Source organism: Schistocerca cancellata, chromosome 2, assembly GCF_023864275.1.
Source record: "Schistocerca cancellata isolate TAMUIC-IGC-003103 chromosome 2, iqSchCanc2.1, whole genome shotgun sequence".
NCBI lineage: Eukaryota > Metazoa > Arthropoda > Insecta > Orthoptera > Acrididae > Schistocerca > Schistocerca cancellata.
This window is the reverse complement of record NC_064627.1, coordinates 588,351,413-588,368,267: the sequence shown is the minus strand read 5'-3', so window position 1 is coordinate 588,368,267 and position 16,855 is coordinate 588,351,413.

Sequence of the window (16,855 nt, the reverse complement as noted above, 5' to 3'; positions counted from 1 at the left end):
GTATCCCAGCCGTACTATGTTTTGAAGCCATGGGGGCATGGCTCGCTGCCATGACACTCTGACCAAAACATTGCCAGTGTGCTATAGGGCTGCGTGTATTACAGTCGCTAATTGCACCATGTACGCATGTAACGTCATCAGATTGGTTGTTTCGAAGTTTTTGTTTAAAATAAAATCTCGTAAAGGCGAAATTCCGCGTTTCTTCTGATTAAAAATAGTTTTTAATGTAATATTACGAATAGCTAGTCTTCAATGTAAACAATACAATTTTATTAATTCAGTAATAAACGTGTATCACAAACTAAATAATAAAAACTGAAAACTAAGTTAGCTATACCCTCCCTCCAAAGCCCCCTAAATACACCTTGTTTGTAATACGTATTGGGACATTTCAGTTAAGTTACACTACTGGGAAACACTGTTCATTACCACCAATATTTACTGAAATGCGGTACATAGAATGGCAAATCTACACAGTGTCCTGTTTAGGCCTATACTTTACGCCAGTTAATGTAGTGTTAGCTTTTAATTTGGTACATGATGAAGACAAAGTGAGTTACTCAACACTTCGATTATCGACGATACGTACGTATTATACTGAAACGTGAACTTGAAAACTAAGAATTTAATTCTTTGAATTAACATACCTTTTGCAAATGTTTTGGGTGTGTAGGGAAAACATGGTACAGCATTTTCTCGGAGCCTTACTGTTGAAAGAGAAGTTCGGTCTATGTCCTCTTCTCGGAAATGCTGAGAACACATAGTGCTCCATTTAGACGCACGCCAATTCTTGCTCCTCACGGCATTCTCCCACAGAGTTTTCCGGCTTTCATTTTTAGGAAATCTAAAATCATACAGGAGAAAAACACGCTATAGTAAAAGTACCGATGGAGCACACGTTCATTCACAATGAAGTTGTAAAATCACATTTAACGAGACAACTTACACATGAAATGTTATTCCCTTCGATTTCGCATCACAATCAGAACGATTCGTACATCCGAACACCACACAAGTCACCATAATAGCGCGAAATCCTTCCAAAAGCGAGCGACAAGCCTATGCACACAAGCTTACAGCAGCAATGTTTTGGTCGGATTGAGATGGCTACCCTCAGCTTCACATGGCTTCGCAGCTGTGACGTCACGGCGTCTCCCTATATTCTTACCTCCATGGTTTCATTTATAATGTATAAAATATTCTGCCAATAAGCAATGGAACAGTTAACTTCAATGATATAATGATCGATTTCCTTGGCGTATTATATTCATAATTTTCGTTACATCTTTCATTGTGAACAGCAATCCGTTATTTTTCTCACACTGTGTTTCCTTGTGAGTGACACAGTGAAAAGTTAAACAATTTATTCCCTTTTTTTAGTGACCAATGAAGCCATATTCGCTACCAAACACAGCTGGTGTACCATCGGTACAATTTTCAGAGTATTTTTTAAAACGACCCATTTCGTAAAAAACTTTTACCTACGTTAAAAATATCCAAGTGAGCATAGGACCTAAAGCAAGTAACTCTTTGTGTACAGAAAAGTCGACGATTATACAAGGGAAAAAAATTAGTTGATTAAGATCTGTTCAGTCAGTACTATTGTCCACACACAAAAAATAATACTGACTGTTTGCAATTAAATCACTGAGTTTATATTATGCTGTGTCGCATATCAGTTCACAAAGCAGCTGTTTTAATGTGTACACCAGAAGCACTGTAACCAAATGCTTTTAGTATTGTAATTGCAAAGTGGTTAACATTGCAAGACCAGGTACATTAATAATCAGTGTAACTGATAGAATGTTAAGTGAGCTTGCATTGTTTTGTACATGTGCTAGACGCCAGTTTGTGGCTGGAGTTCCATGCCTGTTGGACTTGATCAGTCAATACAGGGGTGTTTACTGCTTGCTGGTGGTGAATGACACTGAATTTGTCATCCTATGATGTGCCACATATGCTCGGTTGGAGAGAGATCTGGTGATTAAGCAGGCTAAGGTGACATGTTGACACTCTGTAGAACATGTTGAGTTGCTACAGTAGTATGTGGGAGAACGTTATCCAGTTGGAAAACACCACCTGGAACGCAATTTGTTCATCACGAATGCCAGCACAACAAGTCGAATCACGAGACTGACATACAAATGTGCAGTCAGGTGCATGAGATAACGACACAGAGTGCTCCTGTTGTCATACATAATCGCTCCCCAAACCATAACTCCAGGTGTAAGTCCAGTGTGTCTAGCTCACAGACAGGATGGTTGCAGACCCTCAAGAGGCCTCCTTCTAACCAACTCACAGCCATCAATGCACTGAGGCAGAACCGGAAACTCTACCTTGCCCTCCAATGAGTCTCACTTGACACAAGTGAACATGCAAGTGGTGATGCTTTGAGGTCAGTGGAATGCATCCTACAAGGTGTCTAGCTCGGAGCTGTCCTTGAAGTTATCGATTTCTAACAGTGCATTGTGACACTGTGGGGCCAAGTGCTACTCAGATTGCTGCTGCAGATGTACATGAACACGACTGTCTTCCCTGTCTGTAGTACTACGTGGCCATCCTGAGCCCGGTCTTCTTGCGGCCATGACTACCGCTGCTAGCAGTAGTGTACAGTGACTACATTCCTGTCAAGTCCTTCTGCAATATCGCAGAAAGAGCATCCAGCTTCTCATAGCCCTACTACGTGATCTCATTCAAACTCAGTGAGGTGTTGATAATGTCGTCTTAGTCTCTTTAAAGGCATTCTTGAGTAACATCAACTCATCACATCCAATCTGGAAGGTAATGCTCATGATCGTTAGAGTGTGTATTTAAAGCAAACCTGATTTCCATGCTCATAGTGGCGCTTCAAGTGTGCGAAATTTAACAGACACAATCTTTCAGATGTAGAAAAATACCCACCAACTTTCGTTTATGTCACACAACTCCTTCCTGGTGTTGCGATTCTTTTTCCATTAATGTATTTTTGTAAGCCTTTTACTAACTAATGGGTATAAGGCTTTACTGGCTGGTAGGTCAATAAGGTAATCAATTAGTAGTGTCATAAGTTAAGGGAGCAAAGAGTTGTAATGTGATGATGACATCGATTCACAGAGTAGAAGAAGAATAAAATGATGTCGATATTTACTTATTCTTACAAGGGAACCTCCCCATCGCACCCCCCCTCAGATTTAGTTATAAGTTGGCACAGTTGATAGGCCTTGAAAAACTGAACATAGATCAATCGAGAAAACAGGTAGAAGTTGTGTGGAACTATGGAAAAAATAAGCAAAATATACAAACTGAGTAGTCCATGCGCAAGATAGGCAACATCAAGGATAGTGTCAGCTTAGTAGCGCCGTGGTCCCGTGGTTAGCGTGAGCAGCTGCAGAACGAGATGTCCTTGGTTCAAGTCTTCCCTCGAGTGAGAATTTTCTATTTTCGGGCAATTATTGTCTGTCCGTCCGTCCGTCCGATGCGAGGTAACTGCACCGTAGTATGGGGACGCTACACCTAAACAAACATCAAACACTCGACGTCAGTCGACTACAGCGCACGGAAGAGAGAGTATTCCTGCTAACGAGGCTCCCTGGCTGGCAGTTGACTGTTCGCTACTTTGGACGAGAGTGAATTAAATACGTGAGATGTATTCCGTGGGCAATATGAATCCAGCAAATATAGCTCGCGACTTCAATAACGAAACACAGACACCAAACTTATTCCATTGAACAGAGACGCCAATGAACGAACGGACAGATCATAACTTTGCGAAAATAAAGATAGTAAACTTTTCACTCGAGGGAAGACTTGAACCAAGAACCTCTCGCTCCGCAGCTGCTCACACTAACCACGGCGCACCTGAGCTCATGCTGTCTTGATGTTGCCTATCTTGCGCATGGACTACTCAGTTTGTATATATTGCTTATTTTTTTTCACAGTTCCCCACAACTTCTTCCTGTTTTCTCGATTGATCTGTGTTTAGTTTTTCAAGGCCTATCTACTGTGCCAACTTATAACTAAATCTGAGGGGGGTGCGTTGGGGAGGTTCCCTTGTTAGATGAATTTGGATCTGACATTTATGAAATGTTTATGAAGACATGGATGTGAAGAGAACATATAACAATAATAATTATTATGAATAATACTGTATATAATTTTTCATTTGAAATAACTGAGCAGTGGCAGTTTTTTTAGAATGTTATGTTATCATCAAATTACAGCTACTTCATATGTAGTGAGGAGGGATACCTATTAAGAATAAGTTTTAGAAGCAAAAAAAGTAACTATAACTATTTTACATTCACAAGGGAGGTGTATGAAATGAGGCATTCAGAGTATGTCTTGTATCTGTATTGTAAAGGGAATGACGTTAAGGTTATGATAGTTTGTGAGCTGAAACACTTAATATTGGGAACCTTCAGACCAAGTGTCAGTTTCATGTTGAGACTTAACTGGATGCATATATAATTGTTGGGGTACGATGGGAGTCAAGGCCGAGGTGGGTGTGTGGAAGTAGTGTTAGTCAACATTACTTGACTTCTGAAAGAAGCTCTCACTTAGGTACTTTTTTTATCAGGAACTGCTGGGGAAAAGCACTCTGAACCTGGTAGTAGAACACGTGCTTCAGATAACGTAATACTTCAGATATATTGCATCATATTGTTCTTATAGCCCAGGAAAATTCAGTGAGGAGAATTTTTATAGAGCACTCAGGTACACCTGGAGAATTAGCTCTCTGGTCATATACACAATCAGTTACTATTGTTGAATGGTGGAGTCTGAATAACATTGGGGTCATCTGCACCTATAATACGGTTATTTGGAGTTACATACTCTGTATTTAGGCTCCTAGTGAGAGAGAAGCATGCTATAGGTCTATTTGTGATAAATACAGGGTGATCAAAAAGTCAGTATAAATTTGAAAACTTAATAAACCACGGAATAATGTAGATAGAGAGGTAAAAATGGACAAACATGCTTGGAATGATGTGGGGTTTTACTAAAACAAAAAAAAAACACAGTTCACAAAATGTCCGACAGATGGCGCTGGACAGCAAAACTGCTATCGTGACGGGTGAGAGGTACGCCGATATGTTACAGAATCGCATCATCCCCAGCCTGGCTGATAAACACCTGCTGGAACATACGATGCAGGATGGCGCTCCACCCCATATTGCTAGATGCATGAAAGATCTGTTGCGCGCGTCGTTTGGTGATGATCATGTGCTAAGCCACCACTTTCGTCATGCTTGGCCTCCCAGGTCCCCAGACGTCAGTCCATGCGATTATTGGCTTTGGGGTTACCTGAAGTCGCAAGTGTATCGTGATCGACTGACATGTCTAAGGATTCTGAAAGACAACATCTGATGCCAATGCCTCACCATAACTCCAGATATGCTTTACAGTGCTGTTCACAACATTATTCCTCGACTACAGCTATTGTTGACGAATGAAGGTGGACATATTGAGCATTTCCTGTAAAAAACATCATCTTTGCTTTGTCTTACTTTGTTATGCTAATTATTGCTATTCTGATCAGATGAAGCGCCATCTGTCGGACGTTAATGAACGTTTGTATTTCTTTGCTTCTAATAAAACCCCATGTCATTCCAATCATGTGTGTCAATTTGTACCTCTCTATCTACATTATTCCATAATTTATTCAGTTTTCAAATTTATACTGACTTTTTGATCACCCGGTATATGTTGTCTTCTAACTAATGCACTGAATCCCTCCCAGTGTGAGTACTCCTGGAAGTGTGCATTGTAATTGGATTTTTTATTTAGATGGCGAAGTCTTATATGTTTTCCTCAGTGTAATGATTAAAGATTAAGTTATGCATGAATCATTGTTAAAGAGTGACATTTACAAGCTGACGAAGTCTGACCTCTTTGTTGTTTTCTAATATATTTGCTATATCTGAAACCTGAGGAAATAAATGATTAAATAGTCCATAATTATTACTGGTACAGTCGCTAGTTTAACAGAAGTGATCATTAAGTTACACAGGTACATGAAAATAATTTCCTGGTAACATGTAAAAAATATATATTGATTATGTGTATTAACACAATAGTCCCATCCAAGAGGTATCTTGCATTGTAACGATGTTATGAAAAGGATAGTTCCTACTCACCATATGGTGGAGCTGCTGAGTCGCAGAAAGACACAACAAAAAGACACAGTGTGTGTGTGTGTGTGTGTGTGTGTGTGTGTGTGTGTGTGTGTGTTATCTATTTTCAACAAAGGCCTTGTTGGCCGAAAGCTCATTTTCTGATAGTCTTTTGTTGTGCCTTTCTGCGACTCAGAATCTCTGCTATATGGTGAGTAGCAACTAACCTCTTCATAATATTGTAACAATTTTCCATTGTTTGGTTATCTTGCATCGTTAGCTGACCCAAGCACAAGATGAGCTTTGTTGGTGTTGCACAAGTTTCGAAAATTTGACACAGACAAACTGACTCTGCATTGTTCATCTTCGGCACACCAGTGAAGAAGTTTCCACAGTATCAACTATAAACAAAATTTGTGCAATTCACACATTTAGTTGCATACTGTATTGAAGTCGACATCCGAATTTTCTTTTATGAGAGGCAGTGTGTGCCAGATCCGGGTGCCCATTAGGAATACTAGATTCTAATATTTTACTGTTCACAACGGTTCTGCATAATCTTTCATTGATTGCGCCAGTACTCACGTGTATTATGACATATTGTGAAATTTCGAGTAAGTCAGGTACCACGATAAACTTACACTATTATCGCCAGTTGTGGGCTTATACTTAAATTGTACTCCATCAAAAGCTTGGACAACAGTAGGCTTATATTCGTTTAAAAACAGTTGTTCCCTAGTATTGTAGTGTACCTAAATGAGAAATAGGTTTATTCTTGAGAATTTTCGGACTGTTACAAAATTATATTTTTGAACATTTTTGTCAGTTATAAGTGTCTGGGATAACTTATTTTGCAACAAACCATCGTATGTGATTTACAATTACTGTCAAAGGATAGTTAACCTTGAATTTCAGTGTTCATCAACATTTGTTTTTGAGAATTTTAGAATGATACTTTTGTGGAGTGCATAAGCTATTTCATACATAATTAGCGTTTGTGGTATAGATACTAACTAATGTGTAACATCTAGTTTTCCCTTTTCCCGAGAAGTGGATATTATCTTCATTTATTGTAAATTAACGCTATTTTCGACTTTTTTAGCGACGATATGCTCAAAAAATTTTAGCGAACTAGACATTTTTACCGCCATTTTTTCTATTGCCTCAATAAAAATATTGTTTTGTGTATCAACTGCTTCAGTTCTTAAAGGAAATAGCAATAATTTTAGCTCAGAAGATTAAAAGCTAATCATCAGACTTAGTTTAAAGTTATTTGTTCACTGTTCTGCAAAAAGTTGCATCAGCCACGATGAATCTCAACTGTGAATGCTGTTCTCGAACACAGAATGAATTAGTTGACATTCTTAAGCAGCTGGAAATTGTCACGACTACTGTCAAACGCTTGACAGCTACCGCGAACTGATGTGCTGGGTTAGCAGTACTTCTGCAGAAAGGAAACTTGACTACTAGCAGTGTGTCAGTGGTAGGTCTAGGCATCGTGTACAGGGTAGATGGGGACTCATGGCGCTATATCGGCTATCCTAACCAACCAGTTCGAGGCACTGCCTTTCACTGAAACTGAACCTGAGCCATGGGAATCACTTCACCTGTTGGGAAACACTGGGTCGAGAGGAGGCAAACACAAAACGTTTAGGAGTCTGTTAATTGTCAGCAGGTCAAATGTATTGCAAAAAAGTGGTACCAACTACGGAAATGGCAAAATAAGATAGGAAGGAACTATAGGTGTACTCAGTGTGTATTCCTAGGAGCCACAGTCAACATTTTGAAGAAGGTTTTCCAGCAATCAGTGAGGGAAAAGGGTGTAGCCACTGCAGATTGTGGCACACATTGGAAAATATGATGCCTGTCATCTGCGCTCAGAGGTCTTACTTGGATCATTCCGGCGACTGACAGACAAGGTTGAGAAGACCAGCCTTGCACATGGAATTTCAACAAATCTCACTATTTGCAGCATTATCCCCAGAACTGATCGTGGATGCCTGGTTCTGAGTCGAGTGGAAGGATTGAACCAAAGACTTTGAAAGTCTGTGGCAAACAAGGCTCAGACACCCTCGAAACACGCTATGTTGTTGAGAACAAAAATGGTTCAAATGGCTCTAAGCACTATGGGACTTAACAGCTGAGGTCATCAGTCCCCTAGACTTAGAAACTATTTAAACCTAACTAACCTAAGGACATCACACACATCCATGCCAGAGGCAGGATTCGAACCTGCGGCCGTAGCAGGCGCGCGGTTCTGGACTGAATAGCCTAGAGCCGCTCTGCCACAGCGGCCGGCAGTTGAGAACTGCAGGCTCCCCCTAAATCAGTTAGGTGTCCACTACACATCAGAGGCTTTTACCCACGTAGCTGACTGTGTTTGAGTGGCACACTAGTGTTTTTTTTTAATTAGGCCACTCTCCATCCAGTCCAGACAATGACAGCTGTAGTAGGCCCAGAAATATTATGTAGTATAACGTCCAAAGGAATGCCCACCAGAGGAGAGAGTATTAAAATCCTAGTAGTTAACTGCAGAAGCATTGGCAACAAAGTGCCAGAGGTTGAAGCACTCCTGAAAAGCAGTGAAGCTCATATGACACTAGGTACAGAAAGCTGGTTAAAGCCTGAACTCAACAGCAGTGAAATTTTTGGAGAAAGTAAGTGTTAATCGAAAGGATAGGCAAATGGGAAATAGAGGTGGTATATTTGTCATGGAAGACAAGACACTCAAACCCACCAAGATAGAAATTGAACCAGCTTTTGAGATTCTTTGGTCAAGAACCAGTATGTGGCAGGGCCGTAAAATGGTAATTAGATCCTTCTGTGGACCAACATACTCACCTCCCGATGTAACGGAAAATTTTAGAGAAAACCTCAGTTTGTTGTATGTAAGCTCCCCAATCATACTGTAACAGTTAGCAGAACCTTTAATCATTTAACAAACAACCGAGAAAATTACAGTTTTGTTAGTGGTGGGTGTGACAAGACATGTTGTTTGACTATATAGAAGAGATACACTCCTGGAAATGGAAAAAAGAACACATTGACACCGGTGTGTCAGACCCACCATACTTGCTCCGGACACTGCGAGAGGGCTGTACAAGCAATGATCACACGCACAGCACAGCGGACACACCAGGAACCGCGGTGTTGGCCATCGAATGGCGCTAGCTGCGCAGCATTTGTGCACTGCTGCCGTCAGTGTCAGCCAGTTTGCCGTGGCATACAGAGCTCCATCGCAGTCTTTAACACTGGTAGCATGCCGCGACAGCGTGGACGTGAACCGTATGTGCAGTTGACGGACTTTGAGCAAGGGCGTATAGTGGGCATGCGGGAGGCCGGGTGGACGTACCGCCGAATTGCTCAACACGTGGGGCGTGAGGTCTCCACAGTACATCGATGTTGTCGCCAGTGGTCGGCGGAAGGTGCACGCGCCCGTCGACCTGGGACTGGACCGCAGCGACGCACGGATGCACGCCAAGACCGTAGGATCCTACGCAGTGCCGTAGGGGACTGCACCGCCACTTCCCAGCAAATTAGGGACACTGTTGCTCCTGGGGTATCGGCGAGGACCATTCGCAACCGTCTCCATGAAGCTGGGCTACGGTCCCGCACACCGTTAGGCCGTCTTCCGCTCACGCCCCAACATCGTGCAGCCCGCCTCCAGTGGTGTCGCGACAGGCGTGAATGGAGGGACGAATGGAGACGTGTCGTCTTCAGCGATGAGAGTCGCTTCTGCCTTGGTGCCAATGATGGTCGTATGCGTGTTTGGCGCCGTGCAGGTGAGCGCCACAATCAGGACTGCATACGACCGAGGCACACAGGGCCAACACCCGGCATCATGGTGTGAGGAGCGATCTCCTACACTGGCCGTACACCATTGGTGATCGTCGAGGGGACACTGAATAGTGCACGGTACATCCAAACCGTCATCGAACCCATCGTTCTACCATTCCTAGACTGGCAAGGGAACTTGCTGTTCCAACAGGACAATGCACGTCCGCATGTATCCCGTGCCACCCAACGTGCTCTAGAAGGTGTAAGTCAACTACCCTGGCCAGCAAGATCTGCGGATCTGTCCCCCATTGAGCATGTTTGGGACTGGATGAAGCGTCGTCTCACGCGGTCTGCACGTCCAGCACGAACGCTGGTCCAACTGAGGCGCCAGGTGGAAATGGCATGGCAAGCCGTTCCACAGGACTACATCCAGCATCTCTACGATCGTCTCCATGGGAGAATAGCAGCCTGCATTGCTGCGAAAGGTGGATGTGCACTGTACTAGTGCCGACATTGTGCATGCTCTGTTGCCTGTGTCTATGTGCCTGTGGTTCTGTCAGTGTGATCATGTGATGTATCTGACCCCAGGAATGTGTCAATAAAGTTTCCCCTTCCTGGGACAATGAATTCACGGTGTTCTTATTTCAATTTCCAGGAGTGTAGTTTGAAATCCCACTTACGATGAAAATATATTACTTGTAATGGCAACAAGTAGACCCAACTTATTTGATGATGTCCTCATCAGAACTGGTATCACTGACAATGAGGCAGTTTTGGCAACAAAGATTACCAAAACATAAATAGCAACTAAAACAAGTAGAAAGTCATGAGTGTTCGGCAAATTACATAAAAATGCAGTAGTGTCATATCTCAAAAAGAAGCTTGAAACTTTTAGTACAGAACAGCAGTATGCAGAGCAACTAAAATTTAAAAGAATAGTACTCCATGTTCTGGATAGATATGAGTAGTAGGGCAACAGAGGTATCACCCCACACTGCAGATCGCCTACATCAGGAACTAGTATACATGCAGGGGCAAACATATTTCTCTTTTGACTGACAAGCCTTGAACGTACTTTTCTGCTAAATGGGTTATGACCCCCTGAGGATAATCCATCCTTAACCTATTCTTCAGTTAAGTGGTTTCCCATGTCACCCCTCCCTCTCCCTCCCCTTCCCCCTCATCCATCCACCATACCCTTAGCGACTCCCCTCACTGATATAAGGACACTTTTGATGTCAAATTAATTAACTAATTAATTGAATTGATTGAAAAAATTGGAGGGAAATAGCTCAGTTGTGCCACTTATCGGTATTCACAAGGTGCTTCAGGTTGTTTGATCAGTTTCCCCCCTACCACTCTATCAAATTGATTGACTAATTAATTAAATCGATATTCTTCAAAATCGATTGCAGTGTATGAGATATTGTTTACACAATTGATACAATGTGTGAAATATTGTTTATTTAAACAATTTATTTGATACAAGGAGTTGTATTGAATATACTTACATCAAAAAAGTTTTGCATCACCTCGGTTCCGAGAGTTCCAGAACCTGTACAGAAAACTGGGATAGAGATCAACATAAACATCATTTCCGCCCTTTTTATTGCTCATGAAAACCACACATTGTATGTTGTTCCACCATACAGCGAGACCTTCAGAGGTGGTGGTCCAGATTGCTGTACACACCATCACGTCGTCCATAAACAGCCCTTTTTAATCTATCCCAGGCATGTTCGGTAGGGTTCATGTCTGGAGAACATGCTGGTCACTCTAGTCGAGCGATTTCGGTATCCTGAAGGAAGTCATTCACAAGATATGCACGATGGAGGCGCAAATTGTCGTCCATGAAGACGAATGACTCACCAATATGCTGCAGACATGGCTGCACTGTCAGTCAGAGAATGGCATTCGCGTATCATACAGCCGTTACGGCGCCTTCCATGACCACCAGTGGCGAACGTCGGCCCCACATAATGCCACCCCAAAACAGCAGGGGTCTCCACCTTGCTGCACTCGCTGGACAGTGTGTCTAAGGCGTTCAGCGTGACCAGGTTGCCTCCAAACAGGTCTCCAACTGTTGTCTCATTAAAGGCATATGTGGCACTCCCGGTGAAGAGAACGTGACATCAATTGTGATCTGTCCATTTGGCATGTTGTTGGGCCCATCTGTACCGCACTGCAAGGTGTCGTGGTTGCAAAGATGGACCTCGCCACTGACGTCAGGAGTGAAGTTGCGCATCATGCAGCCTATTGCACACAGTTTGAATCGTAACATGACGTCCTATGGCTGCACAAAAAGCATTATTCAACATCGTTGCGTTGCTGTCAGAGTGCCTCCGAGCCATAATCCGTAGGTAGCGGTCATCCCCTGCAGTAGTAGCCCCTGGGCGGCCTGAGCGAGGCATGTCATCGACAGTTCCTGTCTCTCTGTATCTCCTCCATGTCCGAACAACGTCGCTTTGGTTCACTCTGAGACGCCTGGAGACTTCCCTTGCTGAGAGCCGTTCCTGGCATAAATTAACAATGCGGATGCGATAGAATCGCGGTATTGACCGTCTAGGCATGGTTGAACTACAGACAACACGGAGCATGTACCTTCCTCCTGGTGGAATGACTGGAACTGATCGGTTGTCGGACCTCTTCCGTCTAATAGGCGCTGCTCATGCATGGTTGTTTGCAGATTTGGGCGGGTTTAGTGACATCTCTGAACAGTCAAAGAGACTGTGTCTGTGATACAATCATAGACTTACTAAATAAAAACTAGACCGCGCATTGGCGCTAGTGTCGCGTTCCCAGACTGAACGTGATAGAAGCCGCCATTTTCAGGGAAACTGTGCGTAAACGTGGTTCGTTCGTGTGCTGCTTTTAATTGTAACAGTAAGAATGGAAGCAAAGACGAAGACGGAAACAATGTTACATTTCACACGTCACTCATTTCTGGTTGTTTGTTACTTTCTGTTACTTGTATATAGTATTTTCATGGAGAAATAATACATCATGGGCGTTTGCTTTGGCTGAGGTTTCCCCTTACAAATGATTTTCTAAATCGGAAATGGATTGTTGCTACTTGGAGAGAGAACTTCCAACCAACAGCAAATCATTTACTGTGCTCTCTTCATTTTAAAGAGAATTGTTACATGGGAAATTATGTAAATAGACGTCAACTGAAGGACGATGTTATACCGACAGTATTTGGATTTCCAACACATTTGAAAAAGGTATAGTGTTTGCAAAGCAAATTAATGCAAATGCTAAATGTAGGTGACAGCAGATTGTTCCATAGCCTAACCTGATGTCTATATTTACACCTTATACTGTATCTAATAAACTTTCTGCTACAAAAATTGCAAGTTACATAGGGAAAAAGTTACAGTGTTCGATTACAGACAAAGGTACTTTGTTGCATGTCAAGTACTTATATTGTATTTGCATACAAATTACTAAAAATACTAACAGGGTTAATGTACTAAGTTGAACTGAATGAAGAACTAGGCACATGATAGGTATTTAGATTTTTAATCAAATATATGTTACGTATGAATCAGAGGTAGGTCGAGTAATTGCGTTTAGATACTTAACATGTGTTGTCAGGTGCTGTTTATACTTCGTAAATGGGCAAATATTTGATCAAATGTTGCAAACTCAACCACTTGCAGAGGTGCTATTAGTGTTAAAAACTAATGTGCGAATGAAATTCCTACGGTATTTAAAGTCATATGAGTTATTACAATTAATTTTACCAAAATTCGAGTGTAGACAATACTGTCCTAAACAAAAGTAAGCGCGTAAAATGTACACAGTAGTCGGCAAAAAGCAAACAGGACTTGACAGGAAAATTATGTGAATTAAATAATAATCATACTGTCTGCTACTTTCAAAGTTTCATGTAATTATCTAATGCAAATAGCTCGATGTAAACTCGCTTCACCTTGTCAGGAACGAGCCTTACATTCTTAAAGTTCGCGTCTCTATGCAGACGTATTTCGGAAATTAGGAAACTTCATTCATTTAAGTATACTTTTAAAATAGACTCGAATACTCAGTATTTTTTTAGATAAACATGTGTTTAATTTGTGCTTCAATTTGCTCTTGTTGCGTCTCATATACTTCAAATCACAACCCGAGTACTAGGATTCATCACTGCAAATGGCGGCGATCAGCTGCTTCAATTGGGGGACAGTTGCCTCGCTTCTCCGCTACGGCGTGGTAGGGGCTTGGATACAATATCCACAGTCAACGTCTATCTTCGGGAATTCTGGGAACCAGAGTGATGCAAAACTTTTTTTGATGTGTGTAATTTATATAAAGAATTTGTCAGGAAATCGATGGCAGTGGTGGAATATTTAAACAATTGCGGCGCTTTTTCATTCCGATTGCATAAAGAAACACGTAAATATACTGTCACAGATCACCTAAACATATCTGAAAACTTTCTCGCCACCCACGCAGGCTGCCCGGAGTAATGCTGCAACGGGGGACCTGGAAAAACCAGCAGGCTTACCATTGCTGTCAGCTGTCGGCTGCCCCACAGCTCCATGAAGAACCATGCTAATCCCTGGAACAAAAGCACACATCCTGACGGCGTCCTCCGCCATCTCAAGTAGTCACATCCTGTTTCTGCAAGCATGAACCAACCTGACAGATACCAGTGGACGTGAGACTCCTTCCTTCCAAAGCAGATGTCTGATTGAGAATCGATCCATAAATATTGCTGAAGTCAATAAATAATTAATTTCCGGTCCCATGATCGTGATTATGGGATATAAGGCAGACCCGTTAGCTATTTTACACACGCACGAATAGAAGATGTCCCAGAACTACTAGCAGTTTGACTCGAAATACACTTTAAAAAAGATTGGAATTAAATGTTGTATACAAAGAGAGACAGAGAGAGAGAGAGCTGTAGTTTGATTTGCAGATGACATAAGAACTAGCATGGGGTATTTAAACAATTGCACTTTTTCATTCCGCCATGAACTCTAAATTGCGTCAGCTTTCTGGGCGCATTTCTTTGTGGTACACTTGCCGTTGAAACGAACTGCTTGAGGAGTTGTTAAACTGGTGTTACGCAATGTGCGGAATATTGTCAAACACACAAATATCTTGAAGATGTAACAAAACACTGCAAACATTGCTTCTGAAGATGAGTCACAGGAAATATTAATTAAATCGTTAATATAGGTGTTTAAACAATTTGCTTCGCACATATACACGCACACAGTTTAAAACTGCTCGAAATAAAAAGCTTGGCACTGCACAATAGTTTGTGTGCTCGTTCAATAGTTTGATGTTTGTGTTGAGAAATTTTACTAAACAATCCATACCTGTTATAATTTGACATCACAACTGGAAGCGGTGATGCGTAAAATGATAGTTGGAATTTCAGATTTCTACTTGAATTTATACCGCCACAGTTATGGAATTTCCGACCATTACAGGTCTGCTAAGTGAATTTTTTAAAAAATGCTATAGAATTCCTAAGTCGATTGGTTTTCTCAGTTACACCAGGATGAAGAATGGAGGAGGAGGAAAGGTCTACTCACTGATAGGACAGAGACAACAACAACAAATACCTATGCAAGACAGTGTTCACTGCGAAGTATTGAGAAGCACTAATAGGTCACACTTAAACTGCGATCCAGTTTGTAGAATTAGTAGTTGTCCTGGCCAGATGTCGGAGATCTCTATCATTCGGGAATCTGAGGTAGCAATTAGGTTTTTAAAGCACTGTAGAATTCCTAAATTGGTTTTCTCCACTGTGACTCCGAAGGCTTTGCCGGCGTAATAATTGATAATATTCTTCTCGGGTGTGCAGCCAGATCACAACGTCATCTTGACACAATATTTCAGCGGTCCAACTGGCCGCCATCTTCAGGTGAGAGTGCTGGTACACGATCTCGCCGGCGCGATCGTGTACCAGCACTCTCACCTGAAGATGGCGGCCATTTGGACCGCTGAAATATTGTCAAGATGACGTTATGATCCAGCTGCACACCCGAGAAGAATATTATCAGGTTTTCTCCATTATTTGGGAAGGAGGAGTAGGACGAGGAGGAAATGTCTACCACGTGATAGGATAGTAATACCAACAAATGCCAGTATAAGACAGAGCGCAGTGCGATGTATTGAGAAGCACTAAATACGAAACATTTAAACCACGAGCCAGTCCAAAGCAGTAGTTGTCATGGCCAGATGTCAAAGATCGCTGAAACATTGTCACATGCTGCACTCTCATACCCCGATGTCCACATACAGCACGCCCATCTCCCCATACACGGCCAGCGCCAACAATCAGAGGCCAGAGAAAACTGCCGCAGCTGTGGACGCGCTTTTATGCCAGAATGCACCATCCCCGGCCATGGAGGACGCCTGTGGATGATTGGAGTGGTAGGAATTCGGATGTACTCAATACATCCAACACCAACACTTGGCAGTGATCGATTTCGACTCGCTCAGTTTTCCACAGAGAATACATACAAAGTAAGCTATTGTGGAGACAGCCCAATACCTACTGAGTATTGAAGGAAATAGTGCGCATATAGTATTAGGAACGGAAAGTTGGTTAAAACCGGAAGTGAACAGTAACGAAATCCTAGACACAGAATGGAATATATACCGCAAGGATAGGATAAACGCCAATGGTGGAGGAGTATTTATAGCAGTAAAGAATTCAATAATATCCAGTGAAGTTATTAGCGAATGCGAATGTGAAATAATCTGGGTTAAGCTAAGTATCAAAGGTGGGTCAGATATGATGGTCGGATGCTTCTATAGACCACCTGCATCAGCAACCGTAGTAGTTGAGCGCCTCAGAGAGAACCTGCAGAACGTCGTGAAGAAGTTTCGTGATCATACTATTGTAATAGGGGGAGACTTCAATCTACCAGGTATAGAATGGGATAGTCACACAATCAGAACTGGAGCCAGGGACAGAGACTCTTGTGACATTATCCTGACTGCCTTGTCCGAGAATTACTTCG